Here is a 21540-nt window from a genome sequence, read left to right on the forward strand (position 1 = left end):
GTCCCCTCTCTCTTCTCTTATTTACTGATTGCTCATGGTCACAGAGCCACAGAATGCTTTGGGATAGAAGGGAAATTAAATCCCGTCCATCCCACCCCCTGCCATGGACAGGGACACCTTCCACTGTCCCAGGCTGCTCCAAGCCCCATCCAACCCGGCCTTGGGCCCTGCCAGGGATCCAGGGACAGCCACAGCAAATCTGGGAATTCCATTCCAGGGCCTCCCCACCCTCCCAGGGAACAATTTCTCCTTAATACCTCACCTAACCCTGCCCTCCATCGGTTTGAAGCTGTTCCCCCTTTTCCCATCACTCCATGCCCTTGCCCGAAGTCCCTATTTTATTGGCAAAATAAAGATTTTGCCAACCCCACCCACTGCAGTGAGGGGCAAAAAAGCAAAACAAGGGGCTGCTCCTGGCCGTCCTGCCCCTGTGAAAACGTGGAAGGTTCCTGATGGTAACAAAAGGGAGCGCTGGTGAAACCTGGGAGGAATCAAGAACCACGACAGTGACAGGAGCAAAGGGTGACAAAATCTGAGAGGAGCAGGAGGAAATGGAGAGGAGAAGTGGGAATTTGTGGCTGCTGGAAGGAGGGGGTTGGAGGAACAGGCAGGGAGGAGAGGGAGAAGGGAAGGAGCCACACTCTGCTCTAAAGGAAGATACCTACAAAAATCCATAATAAAAATATCTGTAGAGACGCCAGGTGAAACAAAGCTTCCCAAAACTACAGAAGAGGCTAATGAGAGGCAACGGGGAGAAGTAAACAGACTTTTACCCCTTGCAAAACACCTACAAGAACCAGGCAAGCCCTTTGTGGGTTTCAGTGCTCGTTTAACCAAGAGCTGTGAGCTGTTTGCCAATGCACATCACCCCCCAGAGCAGCAGGGCACAGCTCCCCACTGAGACCTCCTCAAGTTAAATTGTCAGCAGAACAACGTCCCTCCCTCTCCCCAGCCTCCTGACAGTGGTTTAGTCGTTTCTCTGCAAAAAAAAAAAATCAAATTAATTTAGTCGGTAATTCTGCAAAATAGTTTAGTATAGAGAATTCTTTTTTCCACTTTGTTCCTCCCTGCTCCTCCTGGGAGCTGCAGCATTCAGTGGGAAGCAGGGATCTGGTTGTAGACAAGATAAAGGCAGGGATTACATTATTTTTCCTCCCGTATCCTGGTGTTTCTTTACCTTGTGAAGGAGAGGTTGGAGTCCCTCACTCTATGCCTTTGTTGTGCTCAGAGCCTTTTGCAGTGGAGGCCTCGTGGCTGCTCATCAGGAGGTTTTGCTGAGAGACAAAAACATCCAATTTCTTGTTCCTTGTGTGTCCAACCTCCCCAGGCTGGCTGTGTTCGGGCAGCTCTGCTAAAGATCCCTGGCTTAGGAAATTGTTCTCTGTGTGTGGGAAGAAGAACAGGGATTTTTTTATGTTGGCAAAAAACCCAAAAAACATCTCAAAGTTATTTCTTTTTTTTTTTGCTGGAGGGACAATCCCAAACTTGTGCTGTGGATGTTCAAACAGATGTGCCACAGCCAGGTGGCCTCAAGGGCAGAACCCAGAATTAGATCACGTCATAAAAGGGTTTTTTTCCCCCATCTGCTTAGAAATAACCACCTGGTTTTAAAAAAAAACCAAACAAAACAAAAAAACCCACAAACAAACAAACAAACAAACAAACAAAAACAAACAAACAGAAAAAGCCCACCACTTCAATAAATGGCAATTAGTACACTGAAAACCAAGGACTATAGTCAATATTTAATGACTATAATACAGAGCGGTGAGAACTGGATCAATTGAAGGTGGCAGGAAACAGTGGAAAAAATAGAATCCTCTCTTGTAATGAGAGATGATGTCTGAGAGCAGAAACCCCTGTGATGTGATTTAGAGTCCTGTGAGCGACTTTCCAGGCTGAGGAATGCCTGAACTGAGTGGTTTTGTGTGGGATGCTGCTGCTCTCTCCATACACTTTTTCTATTTCTGGCATAATACATAAATCAATGTCACAACAGAAAGGGAAAATGATGCACACTTAAAGCAAAACATCGAATTACCTCTTTAATGGGCTATCTGCTTCTTAGATATTATTTAGAAAGCACAAAATAAAATAGCAGAGCTGTTTTGGAGCTGCCTACAGCACGGGAAGGGAGGAGGCAGATTTCACAGAGATGGAACCTCTGCACTCACAGGTGCTGAACAAACACATCTGAGCATCACCTTTGTGCCTTCTGCTGTCAGGGAAATGCAGAACTCCTCTTCCTTGGACAACTGAGGACAAATCCACTTCAGGATTTGCTTCCCACTCCACAGAGAGAGCAGAAAATGCTTTACCTCCAGCTGGAGCCTGGTGAGAGGGACAACTCTGACGTTGCTGTGGTTTCGCAAGGAAGAACTTGGAAATCAGCATTTGGTAGCTCGAATATGAGCTTTAATAAATTGTCTGAATCTCTGGGAATCTTTACTGTGGTAGGGACAAAGAGATAAGAACCATTATTTTATGAATAGGAATTCCTACATTCGTGAAGTTCAATCTCTGGTGGAATTTTTTCTACTTGAATAAAACGTACAAATAGATAAAACTTGTTCACAACAATCTTTGCAAAAAACACTTGTCTCGTGCTGAGTGTGGGTTGGTGGAACATTTCCTGGGCAGGTTTTTTTTACTGCAAATGGAACCTTCTTTTCTTTCAGTCCATTTTACCCACCAAAGCAGCCAAGAGGAGATGAGAGCACACATTTTATACCTGATCAGCACAGACATGAGGACATTTATTGCTCCAATATTGCCTTGCCTGTTATTTATTATCCTGTGGATGAGTGGGAAATGCAGTTTGTTCTGTGGGAACACCTTTTTACTACAATGCACCCAATATTGAGGGGAACTTGTTCCACAACACCAAAAAAAACAGCAGCAAAACCTGCTGCAGGACACCATTTCTGGAACATTTTGGACCGAACTTGCTTAGCCTAAGGTACCAATGTTTGCAGTTCTACCCTGACTTTTTTGGGAAAGATTAATAAATTGAGCATGATGCCCATAATTCACTTTTTTAAAAATTATTATTTTTTAAATGTCATTAGAAATAAATGGGCTTTGTAAAGAGTTCCAGTAAATATAGCACTGTCAGCCTTAGGAAAGTTATTTTTGGGAAAAAAAAAAAAAAAACCAACATAATAAGATATTTAAATCTAGAGAAAAATCACTTGATGAGAGCTGTTTTTCTCCTTACTGTAAGAAATACAATTTTGTGAAAGGTGGTGTATTTAGTGCCTGATTTGTGGGTATCCCACCTCCTCACCCTTTCTCCCCTGTGTGCCCTTATCATTTGTGAGGATGATAAAAGCTTCACCTGCCACAGCTCCATCCTCTTTAAGCCCAGCCTTGAGGTTTAATCCATTGTAGGCCTAGCTCATAAAAAAGGGTTTTACCTCTCTCTTTCCTAAAAGAGAGTCCAAGACATAATCCAATTATCAACAGTATATGGCTGTTATATCTGAAGACTTTCAGTTTTGTTGGAAATAATTTTTGAATGCTGTTAATGTCAGGGACAACCAAGTTGCCTATGAAGAAAAATAGGATTTATTAAAAAATAGGATTTAAAAACTGTCACCAAAAAAAAAAAAAGAAAAAAGAAAAAAAGGTGATTTTTGCTGTCTCTTCTATGTAGAAACATTGATAGAAATGTTTTTCAATCTTATTTCTTCAAGCAGAACACAGCAATAACGAAAACTGCTGCTTTTCCTATTATAACAAATTCAGGGTTTCACGAATCAGTTTGAAATAAATAAATAAAAATATCCTACACCCAGGCACTAAAACCAAATAAGAACATGCCATGTTATTTTCAAAACTCTTAATCCCAAGCCAATTAAACCTCAATATCTGTGCTCATTTCAGAAATAAGGAAAAGCTGTTTCCCTTTGATTATTGGTGCTTGCACACGTTCCTCCTGCTGGAAGAGAATTTGCAATTATTGTGAGTTTTGGAGCAGTTTGGGGGAAGGTGCAGAGGCAGCTCTGTCCCTCTCTGTAAATTCCTTTTTTCCAGGTGCAGCATCTGTTGCTAAGCTCTAAATACACAACAAAATTTTCAGGTAAGGCTTTCTCATCCATGGCAAGGCTTAATTTGTTTTCATGTTCCAGAACCTCTCCTATTATTTGAAACACGGTGTGATCGCGTTGCCAATCTTGCAGCTGACGAGTGGCCTCCCTCCCCTTTGGGAACGCAAAAAAATTTCTTCCTGCAAGCAGCCCTGATCCCAGGCAAGCTTCTCCAAGATGGGAGCTGTGCTGCTCCCTTCTGCTCTTAAATAAATAAATGAATGAATAAATAAAAACAGTGGGACCTTAAACTAAATAAATAAATAAATAAATAAATGACGCATTAGGACCTTGAAAGAAAGAAAGAAAGAAAGAAAGAAAGAAAGAAAGAAAGAAAGAAAGAAAGAAAGAAAGAAAAGAAAGAAAAGAAAGAAAAGAAAGAAAGCAGATCTTAAAATAAATAAATGAATGAATAAATAAAAAGGAACTTAAAAATAAAGAAAGAAAAAAAGAATTTAAAAAGGTAGTAGGATCTTAAATACATACATACATACATACATACATAAATGGGAACTTTAAAAAACACTAAAAAGTAGAATCAATCAATCAATCAATCAATCATTAAATAAATAAATAAATAAATAAAGCAATAGGACCTTAAAAATAAATAAACAAGTAAATAAAATAGAACCTTAAAATAAATAAATAAAGCAGCCGGTCCTTACAATCTGATCATCAGTGCTCAATAGCCTTAAAGTGCATTTTCCTTCTGATGGAAAAACTAAAATTCTCTCCCGTGAGGAGCAACAAAGGCAGCTTTTGGTGGAAGCACAAGCCAGGAAGGAGTTTCCAGAGCCGGCTGGAATCTGCAGCAGAATCTCTTTTCGGTAGATAATTGCTGATTCGATGGCTAATTGCTCAGCATCACGTTCTGCCACACATGGCAGAATGGATCTCCTGAATGGCTCAGCTCCCTTCCCTGCAACTATTCCAGCTGGAACATGGACCAGGCAGGAGCATCCTCCCACCGCCTTCCCCAGCAGCCCCAGGACCTTCCCTGCCTCAGAGCATTTCCACACCCGACCAAAGGTTTCCAAATAGGGAAAAGAGTTTCAGGCTGCCTCTGAACATATAAGGAAGATGAGCTAGAACTTTCTATGCCCTTCTTACTGTGGTTGGCCAGCACAGGGGCACCCATTGGATTTTTGGAATGTTTCTCAAAACCTGCAGATGTTTCTGTTGGGCAGAAAGACAAATTATCCCTCCTTGATTGTTGTGTGCTTTAAGAGCGAGCTCAGAGTTGCTCAATGACTTTTGGGGTGCCTTGGCCAGGTGTGAGAGGCTTTCCTGAACCTTAGCACAGCTTCTAGTTCTGTTTTTGTATCGTTTGTTCTTTTGTCATTTATTAAAACCTTTCGTTTTCTCAAAGCACACCTGATCAGCCATCTCACAATTATTCTCAGCCGTTCTGAGAAGTGCTGGACACCCTCAGGACTTGATACAGCTTCGTGAGGCTCATAACATGCTTGGTGTCATGTGAGACTATTTCACTTCCCCAGCCCCACAGCCCCAAACCCACCAGGCAAATCCGTCACCTGTTGTCACCTATTGTCACCTACTGTCATCTGTTGTCACCTGTTGTCACCTGTTGTCACCTATTGTCATCTGTTGTCACCTGTTGTCACCTGTCCATGGAGGATGAGGCAAAGCCACCCCCAGTCCCTCCTGGGTGACCCCGCCCCTGAGCCCCCATGAAAAGTTTAATGAGTGTCATTTTCTCCCCGTTATTGCGTGTGGAACGTCGTGTCCTCATGAAGATCTGCAGCCACAGCGGGTTCAGCCCGGTCAGCCAATTAATCTCATAAATTAGAGATGCTGAAGATGCAAAACTCTGGGATGGCTCTGAGAGTTTTGGGGCTGTTTCAAGGAGAATTTCCTACGACGTTTCCGAGGCCTGTGTTGTGCGACCCAAACATTAAAAACCACGTAAAAGGAGCACAGCTACAAGCACGGCAGGTAAAGCGAGGCAGGAAAACCTTCCCGGCTTGCTGAGCATCGCCGTGTTTAGATAAATCCGGGAGTCTCTGCGTGGCAATTCTTGCTCCAGCAGCCACTGCGCAGAAACAGCTTTTGTATCCAATTTAAAAACATGAATGTTCCATCCTTACCCTAGAGCTTAAAGACAATTTACAGAAGTAGGGCACTATGAAGTATTGCCACAATAAACAGTTGTTTTACTTCCCTTTTACAGCAAAAATTAGGGGAACACTGCAACTGTTGTCAAGCCTTAAAATATGTTCGCAATAAAATAGAAGCCATTGGCTTTCTTTAATTTCAATGAGTTTCTTCATTATTCAAAAGCCCCTTTAAATCTTTCATAGATTCAAATCTGGGGGTTTTTTTAAGAAGAAATACATAATCCTTCAGTAATTAATCTAAGTGTCTGGCTATGAAAAAATTGGGTATTGATGGCCCTTCTGTATTTTTCTCATGGAGGGAGAAAGCATTTTAATTCTTCAAAACTTGCTTATTGGTTCCTTTCTGTTGGCAGGAGTTGGAATAAATTATAAAATGCTTTTCTGGTAATACCCTTCCAGAATTAATGAAGGAACACCTTATAACTGGTAACTATGGATTAATTAGAAATTCATCCTGGTGGCAGGAGATTTACTTGGACGTGAAAGAGAGTCCATAGAAAGTTGTTGTTTATTTAACAACATAAAAGTCCCTTAGTAAAGACTGAGGACACAATGAGTTAATAAAGACAATAATAATTATTTTTATATTTTCAGTGAATGAAAAGAATTAACTAGATGTTAAATATTATCTAAATACTGCACAGAGTAGCTCTAAAATAGCCAGGCTGGACTATTTTAACTAACAATAAGCAGCACTTCACTGCATGGTTACAAACAACAGAAACAGAGGATTCATGTCCAACAATGAGACTGCATAAATCCAGATCTTTGGACGCTTTGAGGAAGAGTCCCCTGGATTTCAGGAGCCTGGGTTCGGTAGTTTGGGCACGGACACCAGGTGATGGCTGGAGGAGGAGAAAGGTTTCTCTCGTTGGCATGAAAACCAGTGAGTGGAATTACAGCTTCATCTGCTGCTTCTTGTGCAATAAGGGGTGGACAGAAGGTGTTTTCTGGCTGTGTGAATTAAAATAATGGCGAGAACTGGGAGTCTGAGAGAAGATTTAGGCAGGAAACCCTGGTCCAGCTCACCCCAGTCGCTGCAGAGTGAAGGAGAGAGAAGTCTTTTCATGTTCTGCAAACCCTGAGCTGGGTGGGCTTTGGGCAGAGAGATACTTCCAGGCTACCTTTGACAGGCACAATTTCAAAGTGATCCAGACATGGAAGAGTTGTTGATGTCTTTGTACGAAGAATTAGCTTTAAACAGAGGGAGCGAGGGGAAAAAAATGTTGAATAAGATGAAACCAGAAGAAATCTCAGTATGGGAGTTGACAGATATTTGGATTTTAGTAAAGCATTTGACATTGCCTCATGAAATCTTAATTGAAAAATTAATTCAAGTCAGCTTGGCTGCAGACAATGGTGTGTGGGTTGAATATTGGCTAAAGCACAAGTGTAAAATAAATGCTGATAAACAGCTGGTAACAAGATGGGTGGAAATGTCCAGTGGGGTAACACACGCTGATTGTTAGTCTGAGTTTACTTTATATCTTCATGAAAGACTTAGGAAAAAAGATATAATTGAGATCATAATTAAATACACAGATTATGCTCATCCTAAAAGGTCTGAAATATCAAAAAGGAGAGTGAAATAATAATAAAATAAAGATCGATATGAAACACGGATAAAACATGGCCAAAATAGATTCCTCAAGGAAATAAAATTATTTTACTGCAAACACAAAACCAGCACAAGCCAGAGCAACTCGAAAGGTGAACAACAGTTTATCTTTTAGGGAATGGAACAGTGGCAGTGGATAAGAGAGCAGGAGGATGCTACAGGAATTCTAAAAAGCAAATTGAACGTTCAGGATCCAGTGCCCTTTGCATCCAATGGAAGTGCAGCCATGGACTTCAAAGGATGTTGGACATGGCTGGAAGTCCCAAAGCAGGGATTATCTGGACCTTGTTCTGGCCACTGCGTGCAGCAATAAGAGATGCTCTCCCAGAAAGATGTTGAATTGGCAGCAAATCAGAGAGGAGACAGAATAAAAAATGAAGGGGTTTTGTGAGAGCTGAAGTGGGAAGAAAAATGAAGGGAATTAAGCAGTTATAATTTGGCCAAATAAGGAATAAGCAGGAACACAGTAACAGCTTTCAAATGTCTGAGGACATAAGCCTGTATGAAGGATAATAATTATTCACTCTGTTACATGGCAGAATGAGTTTAACAGGTGAAGGGAATATATTATGAGGGAAGAAAGACATTTGATGTAAATATCAGGAAATGCTGCATATTAAACTGTTGAATAATAGAGGAGATGGAACTCCTGTGGTCTGGGATTTCTGAAACTCAGACTGAACGCCAGTTATTGAAATGCAGAGAGGAATCTTTTCAATTCCCCAGGACACCAGGAAATGCATCTGCCTTGAAAAGATTAGGATCTTCTCCCGGCCTCCAAGCTCCATGTGTTTTAAAGCCCACACTAGGAGATGCAGAAATATCAGAGGAGAATTTGTTCTTAATAACCAATAAACACTCCTCATATCTTCTGACTGTGCAATCTGCTCCCACCCCTGCCTGACTGAGATCACAGCCTTTCCTCAAATGGGGTACTCGAGTCACTATCTTCAAACTGCTTTGGTCTGCTCAGGAAAAAAAGAAAAAAATAAAGCTTTGCTGGGGTGAGAAATGGGGATATTTGTAGCAGTAACCCAAAGATTTATTAGTAGAGGAGATTTTTTTACCTCAATTTTTCTCAGAATACTTTTTTTTTTTTCCTGATGGAAATACTGTCAAGAGGTGGTATAAAACTTCTTTTCTGGAATTTTTCTTCTCTGGCCTCATTTTTTTCTTGTGTCTTTCGATTCTAAAACAACTGACTCTAAAGAGTATCAGTAAATTTGTTTGTTTGCATGTGCCCACTCATCCAGACAGCAAAGAGCTTGACTAAAAATATTAATCAAAGAGAAAAATATAAAAATCTGACTTTTATTCCATCACACACTCCATGATAGGAGCAGGAGCTATTTCTATCCAGCAATTCCTGCTTTTTTCCACCCCCTGCATTTTGGTTCCCAGCTCTCCACCAAACGTAGGAAGCAAAGACAAATTTTCAGATGATAAATCAGGAAGGTGCTTTTTTTGTGTTGTTTTTTTTTCCCCTTTCAGTGTGAAAAAAGCAGTTTTAAATACAGCTAAATATTTGTAAACATGGGAAGTGCCAGCTCTTACTTGGCGCAAAAGATCCCAAGTTTATTCATGTTGATTTGAGCATGACTGTCCACACTGGGGATATTTCAGTGTGTGGTAAATTGCAGGGCTTCACTCACTTTAGTACCGGTTTTAATGATCATTATTGGGCTTAGGCAACATTAAATCAGCATTTAGACTTTAGACACTGCTACAGTCTACGGTAGAACACATTAAAAAATACTTCTTGTCCTTTTCTGTCTTGATTTGATACTAATGCACAAGGAATTGTAGGGATGATTTTCCACGTCTCAGTGCAAATCAATGTATTTTACTACAGCAAAACACGTTTTGTACACCTGTATTGCCATAAATTTATGCCTGGAAAATCAACACGCCCTGCGCTGCAGAAATGAGAGACGAGGAGCTGAGTGTTCAGCGTCAGCACAGCGCTGCAGGAAGGGCAAGGACACAGCACCTGAAGGCAAGAGCAGGGCAGGAAAGGGGCAAAAGGAGGGAAAAGGTGACATCTCTCCACAGAGCATTGCTGGGAGCTTTATTGGAGCAATCTGTTTAATTCTGCAGCCTAACTTCCAGGCTGATCCTGAGAACGGGAAATATTCTGAAAAAGGAAGGCGGGATGCCTGGAAAAGGTGTTTTGTGGAGAGAAAGTTACGGAGCTGAATGTGTTTGGTTTGCGTGTGCGTGGTTTAGGGGATGACTTCCTTGAAGTCAGGGAGGCACTGAGGTGAGAAATCATGTAATGATAAGTTATTAAAGGCAGTAACTCTTCTGATCCTTACAAAAACTCTGAGGGCTTTACTGGCATCGATGGAGCCCCACAGTTCTGGGGGTCAAAGCTCACGGTGGGTTCTGGGCTGATTTATCCCCAATAAATTCAGTCACTGCTCTGATTTGCACTTGCCTGAAAAGACACTCAGGATCAAATCCCAATTCAGACTCAAATTAAATTTGGTCTTGGTTATATGCACAAATTATAAATACCTGGAAAGAAACAGATTAAGGATTAAGGCTGGTTAGGTAAAAAATTAGCTCAAAATAAAAGGGAAAACAATCCATAAACCATGGATTTATGTAAAATGCCCTGACATTCTTGAAAACCAAGATTCTCTATTTCTACACACTTGTATTATGAACCTTAAAAGCGTGAATGTGTTTTATTCCTTGCCAGGTTTGTTCCTCTACTTGGAAAACATTTATTCTGCTTCTTGTTTACATTGAATTTAGAATTAATGTGGCTGTTCTGGCTGAGCAAAAAAAAACCTTGACTTGTCTGAGGCGTCATTTTATCATGCCAAGATATCTTGTGTAAAAACATAACACGAGCAGAGTTCTCAGAATTAAGCTGGTTAATAATTACTATATAAACAGGTCAAGGATCAAGAGAGACAGTAAATTCTTGTGAAGTGTGTGTAGATTGTATTTCCAAATTACAATACTGAAAGGCAGAGCTGTCTTAATGTGCACAGAAAAAGTCAGACATCCAGAGGTGAAATATCGTGGTCTCAGGGAAGGTTTTTCACACATTATTAATCAAAATAAAAATGCCAGTAGTTACTTACATAAAATAATGCACTGTTGGCATTAGTGAAGTATTCCTTAGGTGCAATAATGTTCACTGAAAAACTACATAATCCAAGCCACATTTTTTTATATACTGTAGAAATCAACAGAAATCACAACTGAGAGACTCCGGTCCGGTTTCCTGATGAGTTTTTCAACCTCAAACCTGTTTCCCTGGCCCAGCTTTGCTCCCAGAGCCTGCTCAGACGCTGCTCCCATCACCTTCCCCCAGGATTTCCACAGGGGAGGCTTCTTTGGGCTCCCTTGAGCTCTTTTATCTCCTCCAGCCTGGTCTGAACATTTCCTGAGGGTCACCCCTCTCTTCAACTTTGGCCACCGTCACCTCTGAACCTTTTAAGACGTTTAACGTTTAACGTCTCATTTCATGGGATCAGGAGCACGATAACAATGAGCTCCTTAGGCTGGGGGTGGTGGTGTAAGCAGCTGGAGCCAGACACGGGTTCTCTCCTGCTGAACCTCCTTGGGTTCCTCGGGATGGCCAAAATTCAGGACAGAATAAACGGCTCAGCCTCGAGGTTTTGCAATGCAGACGGTGAATACACACAGGACTGGGAATATTGTCAGGTGGCAACATGAGAGTGAGAGCTGCGGATATGAGGAGAACTGAACAGCGGAGTTTCTTCAGCTGGAATTGTTTTTCAGACATTTTCTTTCCGGAAGTTTTAAATTCAATTAATTTGCTCACAGAAAATAATATTTTAAAAAAACAACCCAAAACAGCTGTTTTCTTTCTCATTAGAAAATGGGAAGTGGAAAAAAGAGTCGTTCAATGCTGCAGCAGCTCCCTGAGCAGAACCAGCCCTTTCTCGCTGAGCTGATGTCCCACACTTGAACAGCCCAGCTATACCAGACCTGAAAACCAAATAACTGAGCTGCTCTAGGTGTTAATGCTTCTTCATTTCTAGTAAAAGCAATGTGGAATCTAAAGTCCACTCAAATGACAAGTCAGTCCCAGGAATTAAAGCTCCAAGTGGTTTTACACAACAATTAAATTTATATATATGTATTTTTTTGGGACTTTGGAAAGGATTTCAAAACAAACACAAAACCCTGGTCCTGTCAGTAACTTAAAAAAAAAAAAAAAGAGCAATATCAGGGAAAGGTCTCAGCAAAGTAGGAAAAGCACAGATGTGCAAACACAGCCGAGCAGAAACGTGTGCGTGGCTCGTTCACTTGTTTGCCAAAGTGTCGTTACTTCAGACCTTTATTTACGGATAAAAAATAGCATATCCTTGCAGTCATGTGGCATTGCTGCTCCTTAACCTCCTGCTTATCTGACAGGTATATTGCCCAGCAATCCTGGGCAGAAATAATGTGGCTATTTCAGTAGCCAGCTCTTGGCCCAGGAGAACTCCTGCGTTCGAGGAAAGGAGCAGCCGGAAGGGAAAACCTGCTCTCAAGGTTGGTGTTTTTCTGCTTCCTTTTCAGATCCAAAAGTGCTGAAAGTGGGAGAGGTGGAAGTGCTGATGTGATGAGACAGGCACGTTAGGGTGAATAAACAAAACCCTGCCTTCCCCCCTAAATTTCTGGGTGAATTTGATGCCACCTGCGCAGCTCTGGCGTTTCCGTGGGCACGGGATGAGAGCAGAGCAGCTGGAGGGGCTCCGGTGCCTCCGTGGTGCCCTTTAGTCCTGAACTCTGCCCTGTCCCCTCGTTGGTCGCACGGGGATTGTGCCTGGCACCAGACCAGAGCAGCTGGAGGGTGCTCAGAGCTGCAGGAAATCCGGGAAAACCATGGAATTGCACCCGGAGCCTGGTGCAGCAGCTGGCCCTGGGTTTGGGCTGCTCCCAGGGCAGGGATTAAAGGTGTTAAGCAGGAAACTGGAGGGGTTCCTCCTCTGTGGGAACCCCAAAGGACAATTAGCTGATTGCTGATGGGGAAAAAATGTTGTGGTGCTGGTCCATTCTGAAAGCAAAATAAAGAATCCTATAAATATTTGGGTTGCAAAGGACCTTAAAGATCATCCCTGCCACGGGCAAGGGTGGCAGCCACCGGATCAGGTGTTCAGGGAATGCTCTGGAGGATGGATAAAAACTGAAACGGACTGTAAAACTCCACAGTCGTGTTTAAATCCTGAGAAATCTCACCTTAGACGACCACAAAAAGGACATGGAAACCCCTCTGTGCGGTACTGGGAGATGCTGAGAGGCTCCACAAAATGAGGAAAGGTACAGGGAAAGGCCAGAGTTGCACCCAGCTGATGTGGGCTCACCCCTGTGCAAAGGGGAACGGTGCAGGAATAAGCAGAGGTGCAGAAGAGGAAGAGACATCATCTAAATTTAGTGTGCTAAAAAAAAAAAAAAAAAAAAAAAAAAAAATCAATGTCAACCTTGAAACTGCACAGGAACATGGGAGGGATGATTAGCATTGGGTGGAGCAAAGTAACGAGATAATGAAAGTGCCCCTGCTCTTGTCTCTTTAAAGCCTCAGCAGGACATCAGGGTGGAACTGAAACAGTTCATATGTCTGTTGCTTGACCACACTGGGAATTTCCAGTCACCAAAAACGCAGCCACAACCGATGCACTCACAGCTGAGCTGAGGCTTGCAGCTCCTCCTCTCAGGTGCCCGTGCAGGTGTGTTACACACACCAGACATGGAGCACTCCCTCCTGAGCTCGTCTCCTGCTCCTCCAGCAGTGGTGGCCGGGGGTTGATGCTCCAGGAGGGTTTTGCTTTGTGCTCCACTCGTGCCATGGGAGCAGCAGAGCTCGGACACTGAGATTTGCCATTGCTTCCACCCGCTCCTCTCCTGCTGGGGAGGCTCTGAGATTTCAGGGCTGGGGAAGCTCCCTGGGGGCTGTTTGCAGATAATCCTTGGTCACAGCTCACCAAGGTCCTGTTGGTACTGATGCCTCAGGATTTGAGCGTTTCTATTTTCCATGCATTTGTACCCCTGCAGTTCTTTAGTGTGTGACTCCAAACTCCACACACAGCGTCAGCTGCTGCTTCCCCGTTTTGGTCAGACACAGCAATTCCTCTGCAGGCCTGGGGATCAAGGACACCTCACTGCCTCAGGCCCCAGAGATGGAAACTAAAGTGAGCTGGGGGAGCAAACTTGGGGTGAATGACTTCATTAGCTGAAGCTGTAATTGGGAGATGAACCCCAATGTGCAAATGGAGCAAACTGATTAAAGAGTGAAACTGTGACCCGGGGTCCATTTTGGGTGCAGCCCCTGGGGGGCTTTGTCTGCCCCAAATGGACCTGGAGGCCCTTCAATAAACAGAACTGCTTTTTATTCCCTTAACTCTGTCTGGCCTCTGTTTTTAGATAGCCCTGATAAAAGGTGTCAATACCCCAGAGCTTTTGCAGTTAAAAATTCCAGTTATTAATGTACCCTGCCTGATCTCCCTGAGGAATGACTCTTTCTTCTTCTCCAGCTTCCTCAGGACACAGAAACTGTGCTCAATTTTTCCCTTCTCCCTTCCCTTTTCTCTCCCGGCTGACCCCAAGGGCACCTGCAGCAGCCAGGCCTGGCACAATTAATTAAGTTAATCATTACCTGCTGCAGCTGTGGGGTTCAATGCCGCAGGTAACTCAGCTGATTAACACCTGTGATCCTGCAGTGCTGCTTGGTGAAATCTTGGCACTATTCTTCCTGGGATTAATCCCAGTTTATAGATTTGTGCTCAGGTCTTTGGATCCTGGAGAAGCCAGGCTGCTCCAGAGCTCCTCATCCTCTCCATCTCTGCATAAACTCTTTTCCATCAGCAGCACTCTTGTTTCGCTCACCAATAGCAGCAAATCATCGCATTTCTAAGAATTCAGAAAAATGAAGTTCCCAGGCTTTCCCAGCTGTAAAACCCTCAGAAAGGTTTCTCTTCCCCCTTCCGCACTCGGGTTTCTCTGGCAGAAGTGTGGCTCTTACACAGCAATTTTCTTTCCATGTTTTTTAAAGTGGTTGATTTTAATTTGGATGTGTTTTCCCCTGCAAATCCTTTCAGTCAGTACGGGATTACATAAAGCAGCTTTTTGAAGAGAAATTCTATCTGGAGAGGTTTCCACCGTGTGTGTGTGTGTGTGTGTGTGTTTTACACGATTTTTTTTTTGTTGTTTTTTTGGTCTTGGTGGCACTATCATTTTTGATGACCTGTGCTCTACCAGCCTGACCTCAAAGAAATAAAATGAAAATAATGATGTAATTTTCTTGATCCTTCCACATCAAGAGTGATGCTTTCAAATAAGGATAGGGTGGACAAAGTTCACTTGGATGATGGGAGGACAGTGATTTTTTCTCATCCCCAAAAAGCTAAAAATGCTTTGGAGTGGCTTAGAAGTGTGTTCCCTTCCTATACATGTAACATAAAGGGAAGAAATTGTAAAATTTATAATAAAAAGAGATTTCTGTAGATTTATCTGGAAAGAGCAGTGAAGTTTCCAATCATGAGTGACTGAAATGCTCTTTCATAAGGGATCATCAAAACTTCCCAACTGCTATTCTTGAATAGAAGGTGAATTCTTTGTATGTGCTACACAAAACCTGAAATAAAATGCAATTATTGACTTCAGTTCCACTATTCTCAAAAGGATGAAAGTATTGTGCAAGTTGGGAAATCACCCAAACACGTTTTTTAGAAAAATGAGAGGTTTTAGGCATCCTCTGCCAGGCAACATAATTTATAATGCAAATGAAAATATTCCAGAGTCCCACATAGCAGCGCAGGTTAGCTTAGGGCAGCTGATTTTCTGAGATCATGACTGCATCATCCGACAACAGAAATTAAATGTTCAGCTTTGTTTTCCGCCGTGGTGCCTATGAAGTAACGCCTCCAAGAGAACTCTTTGGCTGGACTGACCATTGATCAATTTATGTTCTGAAGAGTGAGCGTTCATCTTATTCAGGATTTTTATCTTGCTTTATGTGCCCAGGATATTGGAGTCAGGTTTCTCTGGCGACCCTGCCCATGGCAGCCTGTCAGCTTTTGGGACATTGCACAGCTGAAATGGTCAAAAAAGGAGCAGAACCTTGTGTAAAACTGCTTCTACACTTTTCAGAGCTCTTGCTGCCCTGAAGACATTCCTGTCTGCTCCTTTGGAAAGTTTTCCATATTTTCTGTCTCGTGACTGAAACAATTCGAAATCAAGAGAATGTGCAATAGCACCAAAATTTTATTTGGGCTTTATCTTTTTTTTGCCATGAAACCCATTAACCATTCTGGGGTGGTTTTGAAGAATAAGCAGACACTTTTACTGAGTTGTTTAATTTTTTCAAACAGTCAAACATCCACCTCCGAATCCATTAGTATCTCTATTGGTAGACTCATAAATCTTCATCTGGGTGAAAGTTCCTGCACAGTTTTTTCCAGCTGGCTCCATTTGCTGGCTTATTTCCATGCTGAACATCTGCACACGTGCGTGGTATCACCTAAACCTTCAAGACAAAGTTTACTTTGGATTTAAAGAATCTTTTTGATGCCGTTCATTCCCACAAAACAGCAACGTTTTCCACAGCGCCAGCATGGTTCCCAATTTCTTTTTTTTTCATACATATACAAGGGGAAAATATGTTTTATCTACCTTGCAGAGCTTCAGACTGCCAGGATGTTTAAAAGAAAAAAAAAGTCTTTGTTCTGATTCATGAAAAATCACAAGTAATACAGATTTCCCCCCTTGGGATATTTCTAATGAAGCAGAACCACATCGAGATTGAGCTCCCTGCCCTGTGCCCTGCCTGTCTTGTGGGTGCTGTTACAATTTGAGGCACAGCAGCTCGGGAGCCTGAGCTAAAGCAAGCACAAGGATTTATTGCAGAAGAGAAGTGCAGAATATTTGCTGAGTAAGCCAGGACTTCTTGCATTGTGCCAGGGATTTAAAGGGACCGAATAAAAATCCATCCCAGCAGCAAATCTCGGGGCACTGCACATTAACCTCTCTGTATGGCAAGAATTAGATCTTTTTTCTTCTCCTTTGTTTTCCCTATCTCGGCAATGCGTTTTAGTCCACGGCAGAAATTTACCTTTTAACCTGCAGTTTTCAAATTTCCCTAATAGGCTTTGGGGATGGATTGGGTCAAAAGCCTTCTAAAAGCACCACAGGATGATCTCCAGATTGCTTTTATTCTCTGGACCTTCCTGATAGCACTCAACAGATCTGCAGGGCAAGATTTTGAACGAGTCCAAAGGGAGGGCGAGGATTTCCCCCTCTTTCCCCACTCTGTAGAAATTCTGGAGTTCAATATTCACATTTATCAGCCCATCTGAGACTCTGAGCTGGACATAGCAGGAGCTGCTCATCGATAATTCAGACAGGAGGAAATCTGAGAACGTCCAAGGTATAATCACCCTCTTTGTGAAAGGACAGATTCACACCTCGGTGAAAGAGATGGACGGGCTCTGAAGCGCTGCTGTGAATTTCAGGAGCTAAAAATCTGGTTGTATCCTTCAGGAGGATGCTTTTAGGAGAGAAAACCCCTGTGCAGCACATAACCTGCCACTGAAGTTGTGCTCTGTGAGCCAGGACAGCCCCAGCTCACACCTGGGAGCTGAATAACCAGAGTTATTCCTTGTGTTCTAACAACTCCTGATCTGCTCTATTCCCACCGAGGTGCATGAAAGAAAAGGATCCTTCCTCCTTCTGCTTTTCAAGCTGAGCTAAAAGCTTTTTTTTTTTTTCCCTTGGAGTGCTTTGAGGGAAGGTAGGAGATGGTGGGTGTTGCACCAGCTGTGGAGGAAAGCACACAACGTGGAAAAGCTGCTCAGCACCAGGGGGAAAGTTCAAGGGTAGTTGGGGAGGAATTCTAAAAGCTTTGGGAACATCAAGAGGAGAAGAAACAATCAGGTGCTTAGCGATGGAAATTCGACTAAATCATCTCCAAATGTGACTCTCAGTTGTTTGCTCTAAATCTGAAGGTTTGGGGTCTCGGTTTGGGTTTCTGTGGTGGGATGGTCCCATCTGTCACAAACCCACAAAACCCACGCTCCACAATCTCCTGAAAGGTGGCTGTGCTCAGCTGGGGTCGGTCTCTTTCTCCAGGCAGCAACTGACAGAATGAGAGGACACAGCCTCAAGCTGTGCCAAGGGAAACACAGGTTGGATATTAGGAAAAAGTTTTTTACAGAAAGGGTGATAAAGTACTGGAATGATCTGCCCAGGGAGGTGGTGGAGTCACCATCCCTGGATGTGTTTAAAAACAGATTGGATGTGGCACTGGGTGCCATGGTTTAATTGAGGTGTTAGGGCATGGGCTGGACTCAAAGATCTTGGAGGTCTCTTCCATCCTGGTGGTTCTGTGATTCTGTGATTCTGTGGTTCTGTGGTTCTGTGGTTCTGTGAACTGGTTTTATCCACTTACTTGCGTTTCTGAGGGAAAGAATCAGGATCCAGCCTTGAATCTTTGCCGGGTTTGCTTTTACCCCTTATCACGTGGGAGGCTGGCAGGTGGTGGGTTCGAAAGCAAACCAAAAGGAAGTTTTTTCACGGCTCATGGCATTTTTCACTAATGCAATGGATCTGGCGCCAGATGTTCCAGACGCCGAATGTTTACAAGGTTGCAAAAATGCTCAGATGGATTCAAGGGAGAAAAACCTCTGGGTGGCAATAGGAGACAAAAACATCACCTCTTGCTGAGATGCAGGTTTTTGTTGGCTAGAGAGTTTTACTTGTGTAATTCTGAGCTTTGGCCTGCTCTTCTACTTTACTTCTGCAAACTCCCCCAACATTTGGAGAGAGTCCAGAGGAGGCACCAGGATGAGCAGAGGGATGGAACAGATCTGCTGGGAGAGCTGGGATTGCTCAGCCTGGAGAGGAGAAGGCTCTGGGGAGACTTTATGTAGCCTTTCAATATCTGAAGAAGGGAATTTTTGGGAGGACATGGAGTGACAGGACAAGGGGCAATGGCTTTAAACCAAGAGAGGAAATTTAGATGGGATATTGGGAAGGAATTTTTCCCTGTGAGGGTGGGGAGACCCTGGAAGAGAATTCCCAGAGAAGCTGTGGCTGGATCCCTGGCAGTGTCCAAGGCCAGGCTGGACAAGGTCTGGAGCAGCCTGGGACCGTGGAAGCTGTCCCTGCCATGGCAGGGGTGGCCCTGGGATTTAGGGTCCCTCCCAACCCAAACCATTCTGTGATTTTATGATTTGTTGATTTACCTTTGTTCAGACTCTGCATGGCCGTTCTTGATTATCCTTTATTTGATAAAATCTTGTTATTCCTCCTGTGCAATTAACGCATCTCTTTAGTCAGAAGGGGTGGGAAAGTAACTCAGGGTCACCCCGCTGTCTGAGGTGCTCAGTCCTGTAAAAACAAATCTGCTCAGTTTAGCTGTGGTTTACCTAGAAAACATGCAATGGAAAACCTGGAAAGATTGATTTTGTTTAGAAGTTTGCAAGAGAAGTAAATAGGTTGTGTATGAACTATCAAAAATCCTGCCAGTTTTTGGGTGAGCTGTGCAGTGTTTACATCCTAAGGCTATGCTGATGTCTGATTTATTTTTAATTATTTTATTTTTACTGTTTTATTTTCATTATTTTAATACTTTTAATCTTCCTGTTTATTTTTATTCGTTTTCCTACCCGAATTTCCTGGCCGGCAAAACACTGCTGGTGGCTTTCGAAGCGAGCCAAAACCCGGGGAAAAAAAATACCGAGCTGAATAATCGCAAGTGAAAATGAGTCTGGGAGAATTGGTTTTCCAGGATTTCAGGGTCTTCCCAGACGAACTGCAGCCAGAAGCTGAGCACAGCTCCGTGGTGATGTGCATTGCTTAAGGGCAACAGCACAACCTGGTGGTTTGTGGCTATTCCACATTCCCGGCGCGTCGGGATCTGCGCAGGAATCTCCCTTCCTCACAACACAGCCGAAGCCTGTTTTCATGAATTCATTTGTAAGATTCCATTTCACCCGAGGTTTTGAGGATAAATAGAAAATAGCAGACTGCAAGGGCATATGCAAAAAAAAAAAAAAAGAAAAAAAAGAGATGAAGTAACAGGTCCTTCCCAATATCCCTGATTCTGAAACCTCAAGGTGCCTGAATTTTGCTTTCAAGATAATAGCTAGAGGGATATAACTGAGGAAAAAAATATATATATATATAAAAAATCTTGCAATATGTACTATGCAAAATTTGGGGGGAAAGAAACAACAGAAAAAGGACAAAAGGAAAGCATGAGCATAAAAATTTGTAAGTTTGCCTTGCTTTTTCTATTATGACCAAGTCAAACAAAGTATATAATTCATTTACATGGATTGATTATTCAGACACCAGTAATGATATTTATTCTCTTTCTTGTGTATCTTCAGGGTAAGTGACGTTGGCCAGAGTGTGACTTCTGAGGTGGCATGAAATGAAACGGGTGGCAAATGTGCTCAGAGAGAATTCTCAAATAAAATTAATTACATTTTGTGTTTTGCTTGGTTGTGTAGCACAGGCTGTGTGATTGCCAGCAATGCAGATGTGGGTGCTGACTACATATTCAGTTCATCTTCTGATCAAGTAGGATGGGACAAAAGCCACTGACTGTGACTAGAGAGGGTTTCCAGTCCAGTGCTGGTGCTGCTCCTGACACTGGGTAAGGTTTTTTCATGGAATAATAGAGTTATAGAATGATTTGGGCTTGAAGGCAAACTGATTTCATCCAGTTCCACCCCTGCCATGGCAGGGACACCTTCCACCATCCCGGGTTGCTCCAAACCCCATCCAGCCTGGCCTTGGACACTTCCAGGGACTGGGAGTCCACATCCTGTCTGGGTTTTTCATCTAAACCAGAGACTGCTCAGTCCTGTTTAACTTGATACAAAGAACCTTTGATTTCACCTGTGTGGCTTTGGAGACCAGAGCAAAGGGATTTTCAAAGCCACTGGAGGACTGAAGTGCTTTGGGGCAAAAAGGCTCATTGTTTTCATGCAGTGGATATTCCTGTAGGATTTTCTCCCCAGGGGAATGCTGAGGTGTCTCATTGCTTCCTCTTTGTCCTTTAGCCCAGTGCATGGCTGAGGAATGACTCACAATCACTCCCAAGAAAGCACTGGAGCCCCGTGGAGGGGTGACTCACGCACTTAAACTGCCTCTTAAGCTTTCTCTAAAGTTTCATTTATCTAATTGTGGCCCAAGGTATATGAATTCTCCTGAAATTCATGAAAATACTTATTATTACACTTTGGTTTATTACAGAAGAAACACATTATTACATAAACAGGACAAAATACACAGAACAGCTGAATATTGCAAGGATATTTCTGAACACTCTGAATACTCTGAGTATGGTGAGGATATTTCTGAAAAAAATGTACAAAGAGCTTTGGAATGGTGTAAAGAAGAGGAAGGAAGGAAGGAAGGAAGGAAGGAAGGAAGGAAGGAAGGAAGGAAGGAAGGAAGGAAGGAAGGAAGGAGTCCGATGATGCATACCAGAAGCTACACGCATAACAAGGACGCCCTCAGACGAACCGACGACGCGAACGAAAGCCCTCCCGACCGTCCCGCCCTCACTCCATCCCCCCTCCCTCCCTCCATCCTCCATCCCTCCCCCTCCGCCCGCAAGCCCTCCCTCAGCACGCACCACCACCCATAAGTCCCCCCGAAAGCAGCCCCACTCGAAAGAAAAGAAAGAAAGAAAGAAAGAAAGAAAGAAAGAAATTGTCTTATC

The sequence above is a fragment of the Hirundo rustica genome, chromosome 10 (genome assembly GCF_015227805.2).
Source record: "Hirundo rustica isolate bHirRus1 chromosome 10, bHirRus1.pri.v3, whole genome shotgun sequence".
Lineage (NCBI taxonomy): Eukaryota > Metazoa > Chordata > Aves > Passeriformes > Hirundinidae > Hirundo > Hirundo rustica.